This window comes from Bos indicus, chromosome 19, assembly GCF_029378745.1.
Source record: "Bos indicus isolate NIAB-ARS_2022 breed Sahiwal x Tharparkar chromosome 19, NIAB-ARS_B.indTharparkar_mat_pri_1.0, whole genome shotgun sequence".
NCBI lineage: Eukaryota > Metazoa > Chordata > Mammalia > Artiodactyla > Bovidae > Bos > Bos indicus.
In genome coordinates, this window is record NC_091778.1 from 30,886,712 (window position 1) to 30,898,712 (window position 12,001).

Genomic DNA, 12,001 nt, shown 5'->3' on the forward strand with positions numbered 1-12,001 from the left:
TGAAAGGTACGGCCGTTTGGGGACTTCCCTGGTGATCCATGGGTTGGGGCTCTGTGCTTTCACTGCTGAGGGTGCAGGTACAATCCCTGGTCAGGGAACTATGATCCCGCAAGCTGCACGGTGTGGCAAAAAGAAAAAAAGCACAGTCATTTGGAAACTTACCTGTTGGAGGAAAGAACTGCACAGATAGCAGCAGCCGCAGGCTGTGGAATTTTGGGCCGGGGTGTGAACCCCACAGCTCACCCTGATTCACTGTGTGATGGCGGGCATTGTGCCTAACTTCTTTGAGCCTCTGTTTTCTCATCTGTGATATGGGGGTGAGGGCTTTCCAGAGGGCTCAAGGTAAAGAATCTGCCTGCCTATGCAGGAGCCATTGGTTTGATCCCTGGGCTGGGAAGATCCCCTGGAGGAGGAAATGGCAACCCACTCTCTAATATTCTTGCCTGGAAAATTCCATGGACAGAGGAGCCTGATGTCCAGGGGGTCATAAAGAGTTGGACACGACTGAGCACAAAGATGGGGACAATACGGCTGCCTTGCAGACTGGTTATGTGCATCAATAGGTTAATAAAATGTCAGGCATACCCAATGCTGTGTTTAGCACATTGTAGATTTTACGTTTTCTTTTCTATCTGAAGGTTTCCACGTGTCACACACGGTACTACTGGTTATCTTGGTGTTGTTGAGTAGATTCACATTAGATATGTTTTACTGAGGTGATCAGGGAGAAGAGACATGTGTGTGTGTTTTAAAAGATTTCCATCCAAAGAGGGATACATCTTAGACAAGGAGCCTTGGGATGCTGAAACAGGCCGCTTTCAGGGCTAACTGGCCCTGTGGCTGGTGTGAAACCCTTCTCTGATCAGCAGGGGACAGACGGCATAGCAGTGTATTATTAGCCAACTTTATGGGAACAGGAGGAGGCCTTGTTCCTCCGGCCATCACCCAGCGAGAACCAACCCGCACAGCCTGGACCGAGCGCTGTGTCTGCTCCTGGGCGCACTGGAAGAGCGTGCTGTGTGTCTCCAGGACGCGGGCAGCTCAGGAGGCGCTAACTGGAGAGCAGGCAGCTGAGTCCCCTCCCCAGATGTTGGCTTCCTTCTGACTGGTTTTCCTCCACTCCTGTGTGATGTCTGCTCCACATGTGGACACGGGGCTCCTTGGGGTGGCCGTGGTCAGACTAGGAAGTCAGCCTCAGGAGTAGATGCCTCTGGAGTCAAGTGCCTTCTCCACATCCTGCTCGAGGTGGGTCAGGTGTCACTGGAAGCAGCGAAGTCGGTTATTCTGAGCTAAGACCCTTCCCCGCCCCTGAGGTGAAGGGCAGGGGTCCCGAACCGCTGTCCAGAGCCCCAGGTGGAAATTAAAGCTGAGAGGGCCCATAATACTCCTTTAATTCAATTCAGCAAACACCTGCTTTCCCTACCTTTCCATTATGCACGATGTCAAACACACGGAGATGAAGCACGGTGCTGAACATCCAGGGTAACGGTGCGGCTGGATTGGATACGTGCTACAAACCACCTCACTCACTACACAAGAGGAGTTCGGGGGATGGGTGGTTCTAGAATTATGACATGAGACAGAAGTTTGTGAAGTCCATCAGAGCAAACTTCTTGAAAATGTCAAACCTCTATCTGTAGGTGAAAGGATGCGCATGGGTGCTCCAACTCTTTGTGACCCCATGGACTGGAGCCTATCCGGCTCCTCTGTGCATGGGATTCTCCAGGCAAGAACACTGGAGTGGAGTGCCACTTCCTCCTCCAGGGGGTCTTCCCGACTCAGGGGTCAAACCTGCGTCTCTTGCATTGGCAGATTCTTTACCACTTAGCCACCAACAGCTGCTGCTAAAAGGGGACCAGGTAAAGAGAGGATTCCATACACGCTGAAAGCCAGAGGAGAAGACTAAAGATGAGAGTGAGAGAAGGTTTGAGAGACAGTCCCTGGCAAAGAAGAGATGAGCCCCGTACCCGAGGTGGGGCAGCCACAGCCGCTGTCAAGAGTCTGCATGTGATTCAGAAGATTGATGGGCCCTTGTGGTTGGCAGACTGGAGCAACATGATGGAAGCAGGGAAGAATGCTTTGAGAGGGACAGCAGAAGACAGGCATTCCAAGGGGAAGGAGGTTATAAAGAGAAGGCATGACCCAGGGCTTCGCCAGGGGATTTGGGGACAGAAACGAAGAGTAGCACACGTGGGTTGAACAATGCTATAGAGAAGGAGGCATGAAAACTAGTCCACCTGGTGCACAGGAGTGTGGAAAGTAAAGGTCAAAGGTCACCCAGAGGTCACCTCCAGAAGGAAATGGAGAACAAACAGCTCCATGATGATAGAGAGCTTGGAAGAAAGGTGGTCAATCTGAGGCATGTTAGTTGATTAATTTAAGCCATAACCCTTAAATTGAAGGATAACACTGACTTTTCATTTAAAGTTATGTTGTGTTTTTCAAGAGAAAGGACCCAAATAAACAAAATAAGAAATGAAAGGGGAGAAATAGCCAATCCTGCAGAAATACAAAGATGCCATAAGAGAATACAGTGAGTGAAGATATCCCCACAAACTTGACAACCTAGAAATGGATACAGTTCTAGAAATTTACAGCCTGCAAAGCTGAATCAAGAAGAAATTGAACAGACCCATCACTGGAGGGGAAACAGGATCTGTAATTTTAAAAACTCCCTGTGAAAACAACAAAACTCACTGCAAACAAAAGTCTAGGGCTGGTGGGCAGCTTCACTGGGGAATTCCACCAAACATACAAAGAAGAATGTACATCCATCCTTCTCAAACTCTTCCAGAAGACTGAAGAGGAGGGAATATTCCCAAAGACATCCTATGAAGCTATTGTCTCCCTGATACAAAACCAGACAAAGACACCACCAGAAAAGAAAATTACAGGCCACTGTTTGATGAATAGAGATGGAAAAAATCCTCAACAAAATACTGACAAACCTAATTCCACAACACATAAGAAAAGTGATCATACACCAGGATTATCCTAGGGTCACAAGGATGGCTCAACATACACAAAAAAATGTGAACAAAAGAAAAGACAAAACCCACACGATCATCTCAATAGTTACAAAAAAAGCATTGGATGAAAATCAATGTCCATTCGTGATAAAAACCCTCACCAAAGTGGGTATAGAGGGAACATATCTCAATACAATAAAAACTTTTTATGACAAACCCACAGTCAACATAATACTCAATGATGAAAAGCTGAAAGTATTCCTGCTAAAATCTGGAACAGGACAAGGATTCTGACCACTTCTATTTAATATCATACTATAAGTCCTAGCTACAGCAATTAGATAGGAAATAAAATGGATCCAAGTTGGAAGAGAAGAGGTATTATAATGCATACAATATTTGCATTATATGCAGATGACATGATAACTCTATATAGAAAACTCTGAAGATTCCACACAAAACTATTAGAACTGATAAATGAATTCAGCAAGGTAGCAAGATACAAGATTAACAGTCAGAAATCTGCTGCATTTCTTTATACCAGTAATGAAATGCCAGAAAGAGAAAATGAGAAGACAGTCCCTTTTAAAATCACATAAAAAGACACCTAGGAATAAACCTGACCAAGGAAGTGAAAGACATTTACACTGAGAATAAAACATTGATAAAGGAAATGGAAGATGACTCAAAGAAATGGAAAGATATTTCATGCTCTTGCATTGGAAGAACTAATACTGTTAAAATGGCCATACTACCCAAAGCAATCTATGGATTTAATACCATCCCTCTCAAATTACCCATGACATTTTTCACAGAACTAGAACAAATAGTCCTAAAGTTTATATGGAACCACAAAAGACCCAGAATTGCCAAGGCGATCCTGAGAAAAAAAGAAGAAATCAGGAGGCATAGCTCTCCCAGACTTCAGATGATACTTCAAAGCTACAGTAATCAACACAGCATGATACTAGCAAAACCAAACACTTACATCAATGGAACAGAATAGAGAGCTCAGAAGTTAACCCACACACTTATGGGCAATCTTCAACAAAGGAGGCAAGAATACATAATGGAGAAAAGACAGAATCTTTAGCAAGTGATGCTGGGAAAGCTGGACAGCCACATATAAATTGACGAAGGTAGAACATTGCCTCACACCATACACAAAAATAAACTCAAAATGGCTTAAAGACTTAAATATAAGACATGACACCATAAAACTCCTGGAAGAGAACATAGGCAAAACATTCTGACATAAATTGTAGCAGTGTTTTCTTAGATCAATTTCCCAAGGCAAAATAAATAAAAGCAAAAATAAACACATGGGACTTAATCAGATTTATAAGCTTTTGCACAGCAAAGGAAATCATAAACAAAAAGACAACCTACCGAATGAGAGAAAACACTTGCAAACAAGACAAGTGACAAGAGCTTAGTTTATAAAATATACAAACAGCTCATATAGCTCAATATCAAAAAGTCCCAAATTACCTAGTCAAAAAACAGACAGAACACCTAAACAGACATTTCTCCAAAGAAGACACGCAGATGGCCAACAGGCACATAAAAAGATGTTCAACACCACTCATTACTAGAGAAATGCAAATCAGAATTCCAGTGAGGCGTCACCTCACACTGGTCAGAATGGCCATCATCAAAAAGTCTACAAATAACAAACGTTGGAGAGGGGGTGGCAAAAAGAGAACCCTACTACACTGTTAGTAGGAAAGTAAACTGGCGCAGCCAATGTGGAGAGCAATATGGAGGGCCCTCAAAAACCTGAAAACAGAGCTACCATAGGATCCACCAGTCCGGCTCCTAGACATGTACCTGGACAAAACTGGAATTCAGAAAGATATGCTCCCCAGTGTTCACAGCAGTGCTATTTACAGTGGCCAAGACATGGAAGCAACCTAAGTGTCCACTGACAGACAGATGGATAAGGAAGATGCAGTACATTGTGCACAATGGATTAGTAGCCATACAAAAGAACGAAACAGTGACACTTGCAGCAAAACGGATGGACCTAGAGATTAGTAAGTGAAGTAAGTTAGACAAAGACAAATATCATATAATATCACTTACATGTGGCATCTAAAAAAAAATGATACCAATGAATTTATTTACAAAACAGAAAAAGACTCATATACGTAGAAAACAAACCTATGGTTATCAATGGAGAGGGGTGGGAGAGGAATAATTTAGGAGTTTAGGATTAATAGATACACACCACTCTAAATAAACAACAAGGACCTACTGTATAGCATGGGGAACAATATTCAGTATCACAGTATTCAGTATCTGGTACTAACCTATAATGGAAAAGAATCTGAAAAATATGTGTATATGTGTATATATATCTGAATCACTTTGCTGTACATCTGAAACTAACGACATTCTAAATCAGCTATACCTCAATAAATAATAAATAGAGTTGTGCTTCTCAAATTTGGCTGTACCTTAGAATCATACAAGGAACTGTTCAAAAAAAAATAAATTTTGCATAACCAATTGGAAGATATGACCTCCTATGGAAGAAAGGACTCCTTTAGCAGCAAATAAGATAAAATACTAAAGAACAAATTTAAGAAGATATGGGCAAAACCTTAAAATAATACAAAAAGACAAATGTGTAGGTTTTCCTTGCTATTGGATAGGATGATTCAACATCATAAAGATTCCAGTTATATCCAAATTAATATATGAATTTAATGCAATCTCAATAAAAAATACCAACTTTTTTTCTGGAGCTATATAGCTAATTCTAAATTTCATGCATACAAAGTAAAGAAAACAAAAACCCGGAAAATGGAAAAGTAAAAGGCAGAACATCTTATCAGACATTAAAACATACATGATAAAGTCTACATAATGCAGAAGGTTGTACTGATGCTTGAAGAGACAGACTGACCAAAGGAACATACTAGAAAGGCCTCTTACTGAAGAGGCCTAAATACATTTGGAAATTTGATTCAGGATGAAGGGGGCATCTCAAGTCATCAGAGCAAAGATAGATTCCTTAATAAGTGGCAGAGTGACAACTGGATGGCCATTTGGAAAAAGATAAATTTGGATCCATACCTCATACCACACACATACCACATATTAAACAACGAGTGTATCACACCCAAGTGTAAAGAAATGAAATGAGTACCGAAAGAAAGCATGGGTGAATTCCTTCCCAATTTTGGGGTGGGAGAGGCCAACTCTGACTCAAAATTCAGAGCTGTTTAAAAAAAAAAAAAAAAAGACAACATCATAGCAAGGAACAAGAACTCCATGGCAAAAAAGAAAAAGTAACAAAGGACAAATTGGGAGAAAATATTTGCAATTTGCATCACAAAGAGCCAATGTCTTTAATATATAAATAATTTTTAAAAGCTAAGAAAAGGATTTTTTTAAAAACCCTCATATGGAAATAAGTGGCAAGTAAACAAGTAGAAAATTCACACAAAAACATATACAGGTGGTCTTTAAACGTGTGAAAAAATGCTCATCATTATTTCAAGAGAAAAGCATATTAAAACCACAATTTCTCACTAATTAGAATGGAACGAATCCAAATGCTGCGCAAAACATTCTGTTGGCAAGCTGTGATAAAACACACACTCTCATAATTTTCTAGTGGGTAAAAAATTGCATAGCAACTGCTGTGGAGGGGAATTTAGGGAAAAAGAAAAAACACCTAAATATGCAGTTTCCCTTTGACTTATCAAACCACTTCTAGGAATCAGCTCCTAAGATGTACATCCACAAATACTAAAACACTGCAAGTGCTGGGCTATCTACTGTGGCACGATTACAGCAAAAGGTGAAAAGTAGCCCCAATATCCATCAGCAGAAAGCTTATTGAACACATTATGCTCTATCCCCATGGTAGAACATGTGGCTTTATGGAGAGGCAGCCATGAAAAAGAAGCACTTGCCTGGTGGTCCAGGGGTTAAGAATCCACCGGCCAATGCAGGGGACACGGGTTCAATGTCTGGCTTGGGAAGACTCCACATTCTGCAGAGCAGCTAAGCCTGAGAGCAGAAACTTCTGAGCCCATGTGCTGCAACAAGAGAAGTCACTGGAATAAGGAGACAGTGCACCGCAACTAGAGAAAGCCCACACACAGCAGTGAAGACCCAGCGCAGCCAAAAATAATTTTTTAATGAGTTAAAAAAATTAGAATGAACTCTATAAGCTGAGATGGAGTCATTTCTAGGATATATTGTCTGTGAAAAAAGAAAGGTCCAGAACATTGTATACAGAATTCTAACTTTAGTGTAAGAAAGCAGATATAAGAATATCTCTGTGTATTTGCTCAGTTTTGCACAAAGAAACCTAAGAAAGATAAACCAGAAACTAAGAAAATAGTTCCCCACACTCCACAGAGAGCGAATGCAAACCATATACTTTCTTACATGGTTTTGACTTTTAAACCATGCCAATGACTTATTCAAAAATAATTTTTAAGAAAAAGGAAAAAGGCAATTCCTAAAATCAAATTTATAAAAGCACAAATAAACCCAATGCATATCCAATTAATAACACACTTAGAAAAGAATAATTCCTGTCAATTTTGAAAAGTACTCTACATTCTTCATGAGATGTATTCAAAGCATAGAAAGAAGTATAAATTTGGAACCTTTCCCAGTAGGTTAATTATCAGTTGCAATCTGGGTTAAAATTGGAAACAGTTGTATGTTTTTAGATAATGCAAATGACTAAATAAATATATTCATCTTACAAGAACCAAGATTTTCACCCTAATAGAAAAAAAAAAAAAAAAGGAGTATAAAATAAAAGAAGGTAAGAAAACCCCCATGTTAATTTGAACTGGACCCGTTCATCTGAATCATTTAGAGCATCTGAAAGAATGACCTTATTGAAATACCAACACATTGAGTAAGAAATAATCTGTGAGTCCTAAGGTGAGACAGGGTTGGGCAGCATGCGGCAGCAAGGAAGAAAAGCTCTTCCTCCTTAAAGAAGGATGCTGGTCATATGTGTAGACAGAATAAGAAAAAGAGGGACATTATCACCTTGCCACTGCTAATAAAATAAATGATCCAGGCAAGGATCACCGTTGATGCTAAAACCACTGGGGGAGAGAGTTTTAGGGAAGAAGACAGTCACTGCTTTCGCCAGGCGAGGAAGCAGCGCCAGTAATACTGGACAGTTGGCCAGCCTGTGATGAGCAGACGCAGGGTGCACTACGCAGCACCCCCGGGAATGGACCTGCCAGCTGCCTCACTGCGTCTATTCAAGCCTCTGTCCACAGCTGCAGAAAGCAGAGACAGAAACAAGGGAGTAAGACCATGAAGGAGCAGTCACTCAAACCCAGAAAGTAGGATTCTGCAAGGACTGGCCTAGACAGTTCAAAGTGAATAAAAAAAATTTTTAATGTGTTTCAGGGGAAAAGAGACAGCAGAGATGGAACCAAATGTAACACATGGGCCTTGGTTAGATCCTAGAATGGAAAAGAGAACAGAAGGGAGGGGAGGGAGAAAGAACAAACCTAAAGAGGAGACAAACAGAACATCCGAATGTAAACTGGAAGCTAGATGGTACTTAAACAATTACTGCTACTTTGCTTAGGTGTGAAAATGTGATTTTGGCTATGCAGAAAAAGTGATCTTATTTCTAGATATTTTGTGCTGAAGTATCTTAGGGAGATAGAATCTTACACAGGAACTTCAAATGGTTAGCCAAAGGGGAAAAAAAAACAAATGTATACTCTCAGGTAAAGCAAATACAGCAAAGATGTAACAATACTGGTCCAGTGGTCTGATATGGGACAAGAATCCAATGGTGGTCCAGTGGGTAAGAATCTGCCTGCCAATGCAGGGGACACGAGTTCCATCCCTGGTCCAGGAAAATTCCACACGCCACACAGCAACTAAAGCCCATGCTTAGCCACTAAAGTCCACACGCCCTAGAACCCGTGTTCCACAACGGAAGCCACCACAAGGAGAAACCCATGCACTGCAGTGAAGAGCAGACGCCCCCTTTGCCACAATTAGACAAAGCCTGTGCATAGCAAGAAAGATAGATGCAACCAGATATATAAACTAAATTTTAAAAGTAACAATAGGTTCACTCTAAGGAAAGGGTAAGTCTGCATTCTGTGAGTTTGAAAATGTTCAAATAAAAAGTGAGGACAGCTGTTTCTGCCATCTTTCCATGCCGCCAGATGGTGTGCATGAATGTCCTGGCTGATGCTCTCGAATATCAACAAGGCTGAAAAGAGAGACAAACGCCAGGTCCTTTTAGGCTGTGCTCCAAAGTCATTGTCAGGTTTCTAACTGTGATGATGAAGCATGGTTACATTGGCGAATTCGAAATCATTGATGATCACAGGGCTGGGAAAATTGTTGTGAACCTCACAGGCAGGCTAAATAAGCGTGGAGTGATCAGCCCCAGATTTGACGTGCAACTCAAAGATCTACAACAATGGCAGAATAACCTGCTCCCATCCCGCCAGTTTGGTTTCATTGTATTGACAACCTCAGCTGGCATCGTGGACCATGAAGAAGCAAGACAAAAATGCACAGGAGGGAAAAATCCTTGGATTCTTTTTCTAGGGATGTAAGTCAAAGTGAAGTCACTCAGTCGTGTCTCTTTGCGACCCCATGGACTATAGCCTACCATGTTCTTCCATCCATGGGATTTTGCAGGCAAGAGTACTAGAGTGGGTTGCCATTTCCTTCTCCAGAGGATCTTCCCGACCCAGGGAATGGAACTCCGGTCTCCTGCATTGTAGGGAGACGCTTTATCGTCTGAGCCACCAGGGAAGTCTAGGGATGTAATACATACAAATAAAATGCCTCAGAGGTGGAAAAAAAAAAAAAAAAAAAAGCGAGGGGAGAATGTAAAAACCAGCAAGAAAAGGTCCCAGCCTTGCCCCTGCCCCAGACCAACCAAATCTCTAGGCTTGAGTACCATCTGTGAGGTTCCCCCATCTAGTGCACCCCAGATTCTAAAGGAAACCATTCAGAGTTCCAGGGGGTAGGGGAAAGAACCTAGGGTGATGGAATTTTGAAGTGAAGAGACGGATCCGAGAGCACACAGATATTCCCCGAACAGCGACTGCAAAGAGCAAGAAGAGGATGCAGAGCCAGCTGGTGTGGGTGTGTGACAGGGGAGGGGTGGTTCTGGAGGGAATGAGGAGCCTCTCAAAAGAGCAGTGACTGAAGCTGCAGCCAGGGGCCCAGAGATGCTCAAACACTTCTCCTGAAGTAGCTGATCTAGCCGAGGTTTCTTAACCCAGACCCCATTAAGTCAGAATCTCTGGGGGCTGGACTTGGGCATGTGGGCTTCCTAAGGCTCTCCAGGTCACGCTGAGGAAGGCCCCTGGGTAGGAGATACTATCAGACCAAGTTCTTCAGCTGCTTCCAACCCTGACGGACCTGATTCCCAAATCTGGGAGGGCTGGGCGGCCCTACCACTAACTGACCAGCTCTTTCCTTAGGAGATGAGACCCTTTCCCCAGGGAATCCAGAAGCCTTGGGGAAAAGCAGGGGGCAGGGTTGTCCTCCTCCGCAGGTCCCAACATTGTGTCTGGACTCTAACACCTGCGGGGGATGGGGAGGGGAGGTGTGGGCGCAGGACAAAGAACACAAGGAGTTTCGGTCAAACATTTTAGCTTCCTGGGTGGGGGGGCAGGTAAGAGGGGCGAGTCAGACAGCCTCGACCTGAGACTTTGGCTCATCCTGTCTCCTCACCGGGTGTCAGTCCCCTCATTTGAGAAACGGGTCCCTCTGATTTCCTAGGTCCCCAAGCTTCCCTCTTTTCTCTGATTTTACCATTCTCATTAAAGGGAAGCATGAACATGCCCTAAAAAGGTTGAGGTGGGCTCTGATGTGTCACAATATTCATTCTATCTTCATAGTAAAGCAGGCGAGAGGCATGTGGATGCCAGGCACACCCCACTGGGTAGCCACTCCACAGTGGTAGCCCCTGGCCAGCCCTGTCTCGTTGTGAGACTGCCCTTGTGAAGCAGGTACAGACTTCCCAACTACAGGGGAAGGCAGAGAAGTAATTGCCACTATTTCTTCTTAACATTTTCTGACTTCGTTTACAAATGTCCACTTCCACCAGAGGAGAAAACTAAATTCTGTCACTTCACAGTAACTGAGTGGATTCCAGAAGTGTTCTATTGTTTGGGAAACAGTCCATTCAGGATGCTGCCCCCTTCTCCTTCCTGTATCCCCAAACCTGCCCTCAACATGGTGGGGGGCACCTTAAGTTTCATCCTGGGGGTGGGAGAGGAGCTCTGATCTACAATTGCCATTGTCCGGCGGGGGTCACCGCAGGGAAGGGGCCCTGTCCCCACTCCTCCAGTCCCTGAGGCCTCTAGACTTCAGGTTGGCTGACACACTCTCAGGCCCCCACCCAAAATAGAGGCCCCCAAGGATGTGCCCGGGCCCGTGCCAGGCAGCCAGAGCCAAGTGGTGAACCAGACGGACCCAAAACAGTGCAACTAACAGATGAATTCCATACCTTTGACCTTTGTGGGTCAGCTTGTGCTGAAAGAGGAGATGCAGGGAGCTTAGGAAGGAGCCCGGCGAAGCAGGAGGCCTCCCCGCTCTGGCACTTCAGGGACACCTTAGTTTACCCACTTGTCAGCTTCAGTGCAAAACTTCAGCACTCGTCGGTTTTGCACAAGAAACCCAGCTGCAGGGAGCATCCCATGGTTTGTGTCAATCTCAGGGACATGGGAGGGGAAGGGGGACATCACCTGCCTCCATGTTACCGCCTCTTCTTCCAGATTCCACTCACCATCCTCCAGCCTGGGAGCCTGAGCTCCTCCTCTCTTGGTCGTGCTGAGGAGCTCGCTCAGTGTCTCAGACCTGGACACAAGCCCACCTGGAGCCTTGCCCCCAACCTGCCCCACCCAGGAGGGTTAGTAAACATCCTTCCAGGCAGTTTCAAGACACCTCACACATATCCCTCCCCCCCTCACCAAATAACACTCCCTCCATCCCAGGGCCTTCTCACCCACACCCATCTGTCCCTTATACCCGCTCCAGGGGGGCTGTAAGGG

The 12,001-nt window shown here is 43.8% G+C and overlaps 1 pseudogene; it reads left to right on the top strand.

The window, feature by feature from the left end:
- Positions 1-9,148: 9,148 nt before the first annotated feature.
- LOC109573520 (small ribosomal subunit protein uS8-like) lies at positions 9,149-9,539 on the top strand (annotated as a pseudogene).
- Positions 9,540-12,001: the final 2,462 nt, after the last annotated feature.